This window comes from Natrix helvetica, assembly GCF_964273705.1.
Source record: "Natrix helvetica genome assembly, chromosome: 1".
Lineage (NCBI taxonomy): Eukaryota > Metazoa > Chordata > Lepidosauria > Squamata > Natricidae > Natrix > Natrix helvetica.
This window is the reverse complement of record NC_138548.1, coordinates 345,954,736-345,968,971: the sequence shown is the minus strand read 5'-3', so window position 1 is coordinate 345,968,971 and position 14,236 is coordinate 345,954,736. Positions and strand designations below refer to the sequence as shown.

Genomic DNA, 14,236 nt, shown 5'->3' with positions numbered 1-14,236 from the left:
ACAATAATAAAGCAGTCTTTTAAAAAAATAAGTCTAATAATTTGAACATTCTAGTTGATTTACCTCCTTGAAGCAAACAGCAAACCGTCTGATTAGCACAAGAAAAAAAATCTGCCTCTCAGCAATTTGCCTCCTGCAGCAAACAAGCAAGTCTCACTTTCAATTTCAGTACAGCCTCCCGATGTTTCAGGCTGCAGGGATTGCCCTAGCATTGCAGCCGCCCCACGCCCCATTTTCCCAGTTTGCTACAGGAGGTAAATTGCTGGGAGGCAGAGGCCAAAGGGTGGGACCTGCAGGCAATGTTCCCTCTAATTTTTTTTCAGTGTGAGCGGAAAAGTATAGTGTTTGAGCGGCACATTTTCATGCCTGAGCACCTGAATTTTTTTCACAGATGTCACCCAAGACAACAACTAAATCAGTGTTATTTGAAATTCAAAGTTATGTTTATTCAAGATACCCGCTTAATTAAAACTGTTATATAATATATAACTATGTAATATATATAGTAAGTTGAGGACTACTTGTATTCAAGTTCAATGGATGACTCTCTATGGGAAAAGGATCAAAACTTCCCTCTATCCACATTTTCCATACTATGAATTACTTTATATGCTTCATACTTTCCCCCTTACTATCCAATAGTCTGCAGTGATATTAGCAAGTGATGAATATTTATTTATTTATTTATTTATTTATTTATTTATTTATTTATTATTAGCATTTATATACCGCCCCCTCTCCCGAAAGGGACTCGGGGCGGTGTACAGTCCGTACCAAAATACAACAGATTAAAACGTAGAAATAACTATATAAATACATGTATAAGAGGAGGGTAAAATGTGCCAAACTGTACAGCTAATAAATAAATCAATACAAAAGTTTAAAATATCAAGTTAAATTTAAAACAATATCCCTCTAAAAACCAGTAAGAATGTGTATGCCAGGAGGTAGACGTTAAAATTATGCCAAACCAGCCAGTCGGAACAGGTGTGTTTTCAGTTTCTGTCGGAAGGAGCGGAGGTCAGTAGTGGTTCTAATATCGGGGGGGAGGTCATTCCAGAGGGTTGGGCCCATCACAGAGAAGGCTCTACTCCTTGGTGTCGCCCGTTGGCATTGCCTCGTGGACGGCACCAGGAGAAGGCCCTCCCTGTGAGAGCGGATTGGCCGCAGGGATGTATGTGGGAGGATGCGATCCCGCAGGTAACTAGGCCCTATGCCATGGAGCGCTTTAAAGATGGTAATCAGAACCTTGAAACGCACCCGAAAGACCACAGGTAGCCAGTGCAGCTCGCGCAGGAGAGGTGTTACGTGGGAGTACCTAGTACTCCCCATGACTACCCGCGCGGCTGCGTTCTGGACTAGCTGCAGTCTTCGGATGCGTCCCAAGGGAAGCCCCATGTAGAGAGCGTTACAGTAGTCCAGGCGAGACGTCACCAGTGCATGAGTGACTGTGCGTAGGGCATCACGGTCCAGAAGGGGGCGCAATTGGCGCACCAGGCGAACCTGGTGGAACGCCCCCCTTGCCACGGCTGCCACATGATCATCCATTGACAGCCGGGCGTCTAGGAGGACGCCCAAATTGCGCGCCCGTTCCACAGGGGGCAATTGTTCGCCCCCTATGGCCAGTGATGGAATCAACTGGCTGAACCGAGGCGCCGGTAGCCACAGCCACTCAGTCTTGGAGGGGTTGAGTTTGAGTCTGTTGTCCACCATCCAGACCCCGACGGCTTCCAAACACCGGGACATCACTTCGACAGCCTCGTTGGGGTGGCTTGGGGTAAATTACCAATTGATGTAGATTAGCAATTGGGGTACATAAAGAAACAAACCTATTATTTATTGAGTTGCATGTATACAACATTTATATATTGGCTGGCTGTAAAATATATTTAACCATTTGTTTTTATATGATGATCCAAGAACTGGAACCATTTGCTGTATCAATACTATGGATGGTATCACCTAGCTGACCATGGCTGATCCCCCCCAAACTAGTAGACTCTGTACTGCTGCCAAAACAAACTACATGGAGGTTAGCCAATTTGAACTTGCTAAAGAAATCTGATCAGTCACCTTTGAGAGGATGAACCAACAGAAAATAAAGTTGGTTTTCAATATATTAAATGGCTCATTTAATATACAGCCTTTTCATACGCAAATGATATAATAATGCATGGAATGTGTGATGAAATGTTGATTTGTAAGTACTAATTTTCAGACTTTCAGACAAAGATGCATAAAAGAGGCAAACCAATACATTAGGTCAGTTTTCTGTTTCCTGAAAATTATCCCTTTCTTCTCTGGTGCCATTGGTAAAAAAAACAGAAGACTAATTCAAAGCATTTAAAAAGAAAATAGATAATGACAGCATGCAAGTGTCAGCAAAGCCTTCCCCTGATAGATAAGGGAAAGAGGTATATGACCCTACACTTTCAGAATCAAACAGAAAGAAATCCCCTCCCAGACTAAATGTGTGTGTGTGTGTGTGTTACGCGCCTATACTTTCCAATAGATATGTGCAACAGACCGATCGGTAACCTGAAATTCAACCGCTTCCCCAAAGGCAGAGTGCTCTAATGTGCTTCCAGCAGCCCTTCGGGGCCTGTGGTCCTGTTCACAGTTATCACAAGGAAGCCCCTCTCCGTTAAGTGGAGATTATTTTCAGGAAAACAATTTGCGGACTCGCTGCCTGCCTTACACGCTCAGAGCTTTAAAAGCAGTCCTGGTGCGGAGGCCGAGTCTATCCCCGAGGGCCCGGGAGACACTTATTATTCATGACCGCCTTTAAGTTGCTCATGCGGTGATTGGCTGGGCCTGCTGAAAGACAGAACTGGCAGCCACTCCGCGACAAGCTTGAACGGAGACAGGGGTTGCTGCTGGTGGTGGCGGCGGCAGGTGGGGGTTTTTTTACCTGCCCAGCTTGTTGATTCCTCTTGGTCCTGAATTGAATGGTATCATTTCGGCTTCGTTGCTCTCCCCGGCTGGGTAGTTACGTTTCGGGGGAGGAAGGCAGCTGGCAGAGCCGAGGATTTGGCTCTGGATTCATCATGCTAAAAAACACTGCGCGGAAGTTGGAAGCTACTGCGCGGTGTTTTCTTTTCAAGTGCGCGCTAGCGCAGCTGCGCAGCTTAGAGGGAACGTAGCCGGCGGGTGGGCAGGGCTACATTCGGTGTATAAGACGCAAACAAATTTTCACCCTCTTTTAGGGGGGGGGGAAATGTGCATCTTATACTCCAAAAAATACAGTAAGAAAAAAACCTGCCACCTTAAAAGTGCTAACATAACCTTATAAAATGCTAATAAGGGAGCCTGAAATTTGAGATAACAGGGCCATCCTGTTCCCTAGTCCCTGTGACCTACAACAAAGCCTGTTTGTTGGAAAAGAAAAACCAGTTGTTCATGTCAAATACAGGTAGTCCACAACTAAGTACCACAATTGAGCCTGGAATTTTATGCTAAGTGAGAAATTTGTTAAACGGGTTTCGCCCTGAATTTTGATCATGTGACCATGGAGATGCTGTAAGTGTGAAAAATGGTTAGAAGTCACTTTTTTTCAGTCCCGTTATAACTTTGGTCACTAAACAAACTATTTTAAGTCTGTATATCTACAGCAGGATCTATACCAGTGGTTCCCAAACTTTTTCAGTCCACCTTGGTGCTACAAACTGATCCTCAGTGCCCCCCACCCAGTGGTGGAATTCAAATTTTTTACTACCAGTTCTGTGGGTATGGCTTGGTGGGCGTAGCTGGGGGAGTCATGTGACTGGATGGTCGCATGACGGAAGGAAGATAGTAACAGTAAAATTCAAAACTGTAACAATTAATTGCACATTTATTCAAAATCCAATTTTAAAACCTTTTTAGTTAGTGTTAATTCAGGTTTTCAAAGTCTGATAGTCATTTATCAAGAACCTTAGTAACTAGTAACATAGTAAACTCAGTAAAATTTAGTAACTACTTCACTGTTCAGTAAATTCTTAATGTGATGGATGGGCTTGATGAAATGGTATCAGTTTCCCAATGTCTGGTTTTAAGTCACTTAGCAGGAGTCTTAAATCACCAGTTCAGTAATCTGGAGTCGATTTCCTTGCTTGGAGAGAAGTTGGATGACCACACTGAAGCCACGCTCCACCAAATATGATGTTAGAAATGCAACAAGGAGATTCTTAACCATTGTCCATAGTGCAGGATAGCGATCAGAAATTTCTTTCTGTAACCAAAAGTCTTGGTACGATTTCTTAAACTTTGGCTTCAGCCCAATGTCATTTTGCAGCTCCACGAGTTGTTCCTCCACTACCCCATCTTCCTCAGTATCTGAAAATGGATTTATCACCCAATCTGGAATTTCCATCAAAAGAAGATCCTGATATCGCTCAGACATATCTTTATGCATGGAGGGAAATAGTTCAGAAAAAAAGAAAAACTTTCCCCCCTCCTCCTGGCTGCTCTGCTGGCCAGAGTGTAGCTCAAGGCTGCACCCCCATTGTAAATCTACTAATTATTTCCTTATGATTCTTAATTTGATTCTTCAGACTTTTCAGATCCCCTGGTCCTGGGATGACTTTAGTAAAACCGATTCCTTCTCAGGTGTACATTAAACCTCCCATAGAATAATGCACCTGAAGATCACCAGCTTGGGAAAGTGTGATCAAAGAGTTTAAAACTAAAAGAAAACGCGGCCCTCTGAAAATCAGTCCAGTTTACATCTCGCCGGATCACTAAGCGGGACTCATTTTTGGACAGTGCAGGCGAGCGATCTATAATACCCTGAGGGTAAGCCGCCTTCGGCCTGCGCTTTTCGTAGCCAGGGCAAGAGCTCACCGGCTCCCTCCCGTCTCAACTGGACCGATGTCTCCGCTCTCCGTCCTCCCGCACAACGCCGAAATCCCAGGCAGCAGGCGCACCGCCGCGTCTCTTTTATTTATTTATCTTTCTACCTTCCTCCCCCTCCCCTCCGCCCCCCTTTCATCTTTCCGACACATCTGCTCGGGCTCCGACAAGGGATGGCGCACGTCAAACGTTGGTTGTCCACTTGAAGCGAGAGACTCTGCCGCTGCACCGGGGAAACGAAGGGCAGGGAGCCCAAGGTGCAGATGATGTGCCAGAAGCGGCTATTTTTGAAAGCCTGCAATTTATCCCCCCACTTTCCCTCCCCTCGCAAAGCCTAGAGTAGAACAGCGGCGGCGGGAGAGCCACAGTCTGAGCGCCAACGCCGCCGCAAGCCCCGCTGGCCGAACTGCTGCCGCCCCCCCCCCTCCCACGGCCGGCCTGTCGGTCAGCCAGCAAGTAGAGCGAATTTCCGGCGCCCAGGCGGGTAGTCCCGTTCCCCTTATCCACCTCCTCGCTCTGAGGCCCAGCGGTCCCCCTCCCAAGCAAAAACAAAAGCGGGCTCCTTTAAGCCCCTCGGTGGGCGCGCGCGGGCGGGAAAAAAAAGCCTCTCCCGTCGTCTCCGCGCGTAGAGCTGTCCGTCAGGCGAGACGGGAAATGGCTTCGTTTAAGCCTTAAACGAAGCCACCTCCCTTGCCTTAACGCCCCCCTTACCTCTTAGCGGCCCCCTAAGTCATCACACCGCCCACCTTGGGAACCACTGATCTATACTCTATAACCCTCTGAAGACTCAAATGGAACAATATTTAAATGGAAATATATTAAAGAGTTTATACACCACGGTGAATCTTTAAATTGGGACTACAAAGCCTTGAGTAAGGTTAAAACGATGCATAATTCATACTTCGGCTAACCAGGACTGACCAACGTTGCTGTAAGGATTTGCTTACAGAAATGAGGTGAGATATGAGATTGTCCACTGAAACAGTAGAGAAAGTGATACGTTACTAAAACTATAGTTTATAAAGCTGAAGTCATTTCTTTAAACAGTCATTTCTTCCTTGCTTGCACATTCTAATTCCTCTTTTTACTGTTTTTTTAAAAAAACTTTGTATTACTTCTCTTTTTAACTGCCTTGTTCAATAACATTACTACGAAAGTGCTTTAAGGAAAACAATTTTTCCTTCATGGGCCAAGTTGCAAAAAGTCTGTGAGCTTCATACAGCACGAACAGTAGAGAAAATGTACTAAACTAGTCTTACTAATCACTGCATTACACATATTCGGCGCCCCCTGCTTGCAAAAATAAAGCCCCCAAACCCAGAGAACCCCTACATGAACTCTTAATTTCTCCACCTCGAAGTTATTGCTGGGGGGGAAACGCGGGGGGGAAAGCCCTGACGGTAAAGGACGGGCAGGCTTTTACACAAGCCTCAAAAGTGCAGCCCTGGTGGTCAACAGCCCTTCCGGTCTTTGTTAGGCCTCCAAATCTTGCAGCTCTTCGGCCTAAAAAAGTAATCCGCCCCTCCTTTCCGACCAATTGCTCTACGGCTAGCCCCCCCCCCTTAATATATAATTTATATTATATATAAATACAATATATATTATTGTAGCTATGCCGCAGATCGTAAACAGTAATTAATGCGGCTGGCAGGAAAAGAATCGCTCGGCGAGGGACTTTGTAAAACTTTTTCGCCTCTCCCTTGTTTCGACTTGCCCGCATAGTGGAGCGCAGCGTTAAAGGCTTGGCCGCATAGTGGAGCGCAGCGTTAAAAACGCGGGGAAATCCCCACCCCCACCCCAGGGAGCAGCTGCCTCCGGCGCCGAGAACGGGGCTGCCCCCCCCCCCCCGCATCAGACCCAGAGTAGAGCCCCCCCCCTTCCCCACCTGAGAGTGCAGCGCCCGAGGGTTTCTTTCCTTACCCCGCCTTTTGCAGCGTTGTGAAACCTACTCACTTCCCCTTCCAAGGTCGCGGATCTTTTCCAAAATCCCACAGCGTCCAATCAACGCGAAGATCCACACATTAAGTTACTTTCGGTTTGGCAATCTCGTTACTCTTCCCAAATTTCAGCTCCCGCTTAGGCCACCCGGCTTAAGTTTGGCAAACGCTGCTCCGGAGCGCTCTTCCTTTATTCGTGTCTTCTCCGCGAGTACATCTGACCCCACTTGGAGTAATTTAAAGCCAATTTGTCTGCAGCCCCCCAACCCCCTAGTTATAGGCTGGATAATGCTCCCCGAGTCCCGTCCCCCCCAAAGAAGTCATAGCCTTGTTGAAGTGGTGGGGAAGCAAAGGCAAAATCTATTTGTTGGCAATACCTTCTGTGGGGTGATCAACACCTGGAATGCACTACCTGACTCTGGTTTCATCCCCAATCCCCCCCTCCCCATAACTTCAACCTCAAAACTATCGTGGACCTCACCCCATTCCTAAGAGGTCCTTAAAGGGGGTGTGCATAAGCGCACCAGCATGCCTACCATCCCTGTCCTATTGGCCCCACTTATTTGTATCCATTTCCTTTATTTATAATCACATTTATACTTACATCTCTTATACATGTTTGACAAAATAAAATAAATAAACATTAACACACACACAATCTAAGAACTGGCAAACTTGAGGTTCCTTTAGAACAGTGTTTCTCAAAGTGGTCCGTACCGCCCCCTTGGGGGGCGTTAAAGAAGTGCAAGGGGGCGGTAGGAAGTTCCACCTTACATGGGGGCGTTGAACGTACAGAAGGGGGCGTTGAACAAATTCTATTTATTACTTGTTCTGCCGGACTCACACAGCAGTCATTGCGCGCGGCACGCAAGCAAACCTGCAACACCGATCGTTGCTGTTGGAAACATGGCTTTCATATGAGCGAATGTGCACTTCCTTAGTCAGTCTTGGGTCTAACATTGCGTCCCCAGTAGCGCAAGGAATAGAAAATTCAATAAAATCCCATAGAATGCTGATCAAATTTCTATGATATCCTATTCAAATTTCTATGGCTGTGCTACTGGGGGTCTAGTGTTTGCCGCGCGCAGTGTGAGTCAGCCTCCTTTCACTGCGCCAGGAATGGAGGCTTCCCCAGTAGCACAAGGAATAGAAATTTCAATAGAATCTCATAGAAAGGTGATCAAATTTCTACGGTATTCTATTTAAATTTCTATGGCTGTGCTGTTGGGGTTGCTGGGTCTTCTTCCTTAGAGTTTAGGCATCCTTGGCACATCTGACGAGCGAAAATGCCAGTTTCAGATACGTCCTTCCCTTCTGTCTGAACAGCCAATCACGTTACAGATCGTCATTTGTGTGTCAGACGTCGGAGATGCCCAGTAATTACTACCATAGAGTTATGAATAGAATTTCATCAAATTTCTGTGGTATTCTATTGATATTTCTATGAATATTTTTTTACTGGGATTTTTCAGAAATTTGAGTCATATACCCGGTGGAAAAAAGTCATAGAGTTATGAATAGATTTCCATAGAAATATTGTAAAATTCTATTGATAACTCTATGGCTTTTTCCACCGGGATGATGATGTTGTTAATCGACGGATTTTCAAATTAATTGTACTATCAGCCATCCTAAGATAAGGTGAGTGTTTGACCACCTCTATGGTCGTTCTAACCGTTAGAACTATTGTTATTGATATAGAATTTAAATAAATATTTTGTATAAGTCGATGTACAAGATTACAACATCCGTGCTTCAATATCTTGTTATAAATTAATAGAGTTCAGTCATAAAGCTGGCCTATTGTTTCTGGGGCTCGTAACATAAAAGCTAAGCTGCTTGCAAACTAGGATATAGCAAGCACTTGCAAACATTCCTGTAACATAAAACGTCTTTTCTTGCAACTGCTTGCATAGCCACACGCAAACATAAAAAATGCAACCACTTGCTTTTGGCAATGTAACATAAACCTCCAATCCGCTTGCAAAGCCGTTCGCAAATTTGCATGCAGCTGGAGGCGCTTGCAAAGTCACCTTTCTATGATTCATCGATGAGAATGAAGAAAAAGCCATAGAGTTATCAATGGAATTTCCTAATACTTCTATGACATCATGTTCATAGATCTACCGGTGAAAAATTTATTTACATGTAATACATTTTGCAATTTAATACATTTTGTATATTATACAATTAAATAATCTTTAGGGGGCGGTGGCAAATCAAATTGTGTCTTAAGGGGGCGATGGTTAAAAAAAGTTTGAGAAACACTGCTTTAGAAAGTCAATGAAAGCATCCCAGACAGATGGCCATTTAAACTCTGTATTAACCTTCTCGGAGAGGCAGTTTGGTAGTTGAGATACCTGGATGGAAATGGGGATTCAGGCCAGCTGGGTGGCCTTGGGCCAGTCCCTCTCCCCTCAGCCCTCGAAGAAGAGGAGGAAAAAGAAGGCAAGGGCAAATCACTTTCAAAATCTTGCCAGGAAAGCTGCAAAGTGTCCTGACTTTTGAATTTAATAGTGAACTCAGATAACATCAATGTGACAGAAGCCAAACAGACCTGTTGACAAACACCAGAAAACGTAAAATTGCTTGACAACATGGTTTACACAAATCTACAAAAGTTTAACGCATGCAATGCGAGAGAAAACATCTCCATGTACTTCGTATTCATCCAGCACTAACAACAACAACAAAGATTGCTGTACAAAAAAAGGAGGAAAATGAGGTATCAAATTAATTTAACATTAAACATACAGAATTCTCTTCCTCTTTACATAGCAAGTCTACAATTTGTTTATTAAATAAACAAATATTTAATATTCATTGAGGGCATATTTTTATCTTAAATCAAATTGATTTAATTTATAAGTTTTCCCATTCCTATTTAACAAGAATACTATATTAAATAAACAAATATTTAATATTCATTGAGGGCATTTTTTATCTTAAATCAGATTGACTCAATAGCTAATCATAATATAGACAAACCAGGATGTACTTTAACTCAAAAAATTAAATCGGTCAAAGTACTGCAGCCACCGAACCTGAAGGCATCTGAAGGCGACACGGAGGCCGGGGCAATGCATGCGATTGGCGGGTATGCGGCAGCAGAAGAAATGGGCCAGCACAGGGCTCCTGCTGGGCGGGGGCTGTCGTTGCCACCGCCGCGAGGTGAGTCAATAATTAGAACCCTCCAAAAAGAAGGCCTAGCTGTTTTTTCAGGAGTCAAAAGAAAATATGACCTGGCCTTCTTTTTGGAGAAACATGGTATATGCTTCTGTTAACTCATTAATCTTTACCATAATTCATATTAAGAGAATCCTCTGTATTCTTTCAATTTTTTTAACCCTAAATGGAAAAATACTTTTTCTAGTTTTGATATTTTACTAAAACACTAAATATACTAAAAATACTAAATATTAAAAAAATAAAAAAAACCCTTCATTTTAAACCCAAAACTACATTGAGTGATGGGATTAAGGCAGGATAATACTGCCTTTTACTCAACTGACCACATGGCATCTGAGAACTCAACCAAACCTGGATTCAAAACTCAGCCTAGAGGGTTGCCCTTGCCCTGGCCCATGGGAGTCTGGCAACCAATCTGTTCAGGACTCAAGCCATGTGGTCCTGTCCACCATTAAAACTATCTTTCCAAGCAGCCTCCATGTCTCCAGTGTCTTTTTCCCCATTTGGAGCCGAACCCAGAAGGACATTTCTTCCAACATACCAAATGCAGGTATGGCAAAAGAGTCTACATTCACTTGTGCTTCCGGGATAAATTCTTGTGAAGCCAAATGCTGCTTCTTTTTTTCATGAGGTTGGGTCATCCAGGCTTCCTACAATTTTCTGGCTTGCTGCAGAGAAAACGTTTCTCCATGGAGCATATGGTACTGCTGGCCCCTTTTCCATTTAGATATGCACAGAAGCCTCCTCCTCGCACTGGAAATCTGGGGGGGGGGGGAGAGAGAGAGAGAGAGAGAGAGAGAAGGAGTTACTGTCCGCATGGCAATCGTGACTGGGGGCAGAAATTATTATTGCAGGAATGATCCTTCCAAGAAGATTCCCAACTTTAGAGCACAGAGAATTTCAGCCAACTCTGTATCTCAGCAGTGTAATCCTCTGAAGTCTGCTACTGGTTTGGTGAGTCTGCTACCAAGCGCGCACTTTGCGTGCAATCGCGCCTGAGGCGCCCCCACGCAGTGCTAATAAAGGAACATTTTGAAGCCTTCCGAGTCTGCAAAGGTAAGTAGAATAGCGAGGGGGGATGGGAATCCACTGTGCCACGTGATTTAGATTAGCTAGGAAGCAGGAAATCCAACGATTCTAGCCAATATAAATCACAAGTCACAGCTGATCGTCAGAAATACTGGCTCGTCTGAACCAATAGCATTTTTTACTACCAGTTTGGGTGAATCGGTCAAAACTGGTAGTATTTCACCCTGCTCGACCTCTAGGATGCACTGGATCAATCTTGGGGAGCTGCTACCTAGACTCGAGGAAGGGGTCAACCAAGCGCCTAGCCTGGAGGTATTCTGAGCAGTCACAACATGACCTCCCAATAAATCCATAAAGCCTTATCTCAGTGATGGCTAACCTTTTCCCCATCGCGTGCCAAAAGCGGGGAGAGCGCAGGTGGGTTGTTCACGGGCGTGCCCACACCCATGATTCAATGCACATGCGATTTCCCCCCATGCATGCATGTGCGACCCCTCCCCTCCCCCTGCTTTTGGCCGCGATGGACCTGTTTTTCACCCTCCCCAGGCTCCAGAGGCTTTCTAGGAGCCTGTGGAGGGCAAAAACAGCCTCCCCCACCTCCGGAAGCTTCTTTCCCGAATATCCGACTTGCCCATAGGGCTGTTTTTCTCCCTTCGGAGGCTTCAGCTGGAGCTGACAGGGCAACACTTTGTGTGCCTTAATAAATGGCCCCCAGTGCCATGGGTTCGCCATCACAACCTTATCTGGTCATTCCCAGGACAAGGCAAACAGTGAGATTATTGTAACATACTGTAGGTGACAAAAAATAAAATTCAGCTTGAAGCTATTCAGAAATCGTGGTTGTCTGTGCCTAACAACTTGATTATGAGATCTGGAGTATACAGGAGTTCTGTCCAACGAATTTGCAGTCTGGAGGGCACATGGCTGGAAAAAGTATAAATAATCTGCATAAACAGGCACACAAACCAAAATACAAAGCATCATTTGAAGAGATCTCCCATGCTTAGAACATTTGATAAATAGCTCTAATGAATAAACCCTATAAACAAATAAAACATACTTACTGATTTGTAAACTCTGTGCCATTAGACCATTTCCAGGTCTGGTTTTCTTTTGAGAGACCAAACCAGTAATGGAAGAATCCGAAACTTTTTACCAAAAATTCCTAGAAGGGAAATAATATATAATAAATTCCCCATTCAGCAGACTAATTGGGATAGAAGTCTATTGACTGTCTATTGAATGCCAATATACATCATTTGTGCCAAATTATTTCATTTGTATAAAATCATAAAATGAAGGTAAAATTAATGTATATGTAATTGCCTTGTCAGAACTATTTCAGATACATTTTATTTTGTTTTATTATTTATTTTATTTTATTACAATACAATACAATAGTAGAGTTGGAAGGGACCTTGGAGGTCTTCTAGTCCAACCCCCTGCCTAGGCAGGAAACCTTATACCGTTTCAGACAAATGGCTATCCAACATCTTCTTAAAGACTTCCAGTGTTGGGGCATTCACAACTTCTGGAGGCAAGCTGTTCCACTGATTAATTGTTCTAACTGTCAGGAAGTTTCCCCTCAGTTCTAAGTTGCTTCTCTCCTTGATTAGTTTCCACCCATTGCTCCTTGTTGTACCCTCAGGTGCCTTGGAGAATAGTTTGACTCCCTCTTCTTTGTGGCAACCCCTGAGATATTGGAACACTGCTATCATGTCTCCCCTAGTCCTTCTTTCTCTTAAGCTAAACATACCCAGTTCCTGCAACTGTTCTTCATATGTTTTAGTCTCCAGTCCCCTAATCATCTTTGTTGCTCTTCTCTGCACTCTTTCTAGAGTCTCCACATCTTTTTTACATCGTGGCGACCAGAACTGAATGCAGTATTCCAAGTGTGGCCTTACCAAGGCATTATAAAGTGGTATTAACACTTCACGTGATCTTGATTCTATCCCTCTGTTGATGCAGCCTAGAACTGTGTTGGCTTTTTTGGCAGCTGCTGCACACTGCTGGCTCATATTTAAATGGTTGCCCACTAGGACTCCAAGATCCCTTTCACAGTTACTACTACTGAGCAAGGTACCACCTATACTGTACCTGTGCATTCCATTTTTGTTGCCTAAATGTAGAACCTTACTCTTTTCACCATTGAATTTCATTTTATTAGATAGTGCCCAATGTTCAAGTTTGTCGAGATCCTTCTGTATCTTAAGCCTATCTTCTGGAGTGTTGGCTATTCCTGCCAGCTTGGTGTCATCTGCAAATTTGATGAGTTCCCCATTTATTCCCTCATCCAAATCATTGATGAAGATGCTGAAGAGTACTGGGCCTAAAACAGAGCCTTGGGGTACTCCACTGCATACTTTCCTCCATGTAGATGCAGTTCCATTGAGGACTACACGTTGAGTGCGGTTGGTCAGCCAGTTACAAATCCATCTGGTGGTATTATTTTATTTTATTTTAGGGAGGTTTTTGCACAGAAATGGGATCCTTTGTATCCAAACTCCACTAAGAGGTCCATTAATGTAAGCTTTTGTACTGCAATGATGTACATATCTCTGTATTTTAATTTTAATTTAACTTAAATGTATTGCACAGGATTCAGCAAGAAGATATGAGTTTTGCTTACTCATAATGATATCCCTCCTTAAATATTTATTAATGTTAATAACTCAGTAAGCTAACAAAAAATGTTATGCAGCGAATGTATTTATTTGGTTATGTGCATTTAGGCTGATATTGACACTTAGTGATCACTTACATTGACTTCTCTGGGAATATCTGCCAATTACAAAAGGCCACACTGCTTGGACCTACATATATACTATACTGACAACATCCTAAGTCAGTGTTGGTGAACCTTTTCGGCACCAAGTGCCTAAATGGGAGTGTGCTTGTATGTTCCAGAAACCAGAAGAGCAGCCGCCAGGTGTGCATGCACGCACCGGGAAAATGATCTTCCAATTTCTGGCGTGCGCATGTGCACCGGCCACCCGGTCTTCTGGTTTCTGGCGTGCATGCACAGGTGAAGATCAGTTGGCTGTTGCGCATGCATGTACCAGAAAATAGAAAAGCACCTGCCTGTGACACATGCACACCAGCCAGCTGGTCTTCGCGCATGCATGCATGTGCCAGAAACTGGAAGGTCATCTCCCCAACGCATGCATGGGCACCTGGCGGCTGCTCTTCTGGTTTCCAGCAGTCCTGCTGGTTTCCAGCTGGATGGAGTGCCAGAAGAGCAACAGGCAACG

At 44.1% G+C, this 14,236-nt stretch overlaps 1 protein-coding gene across 7 annotated transcripts in view; it reads right to left on the bottom strand.

The window, feature by feature from the left end:
* LOC309396430 (C-type lectin domain family 2 member D-like) overlaps nt 1–14,236 on the bottom strand; it is an 88,213-nt gene that overhangs the window by 27,016 nt on the left and 46,961 nt on the right. The window contains exon 2 of one of the 7 annotated variants that reach the window (XM_081961560.1): nt 6,751–6,773. The exons of 1 other annotated variant lie outside the window; for it this stretch is intronic. The gene's annotated coding sequence lies outside the window, so the exon portion shown is untranslated. 5 more of the 7 variants (XM_081961557.1, XM_081961561.1, XM_081961558.1 and 2 more) reach the window with 5 other exon arrangements.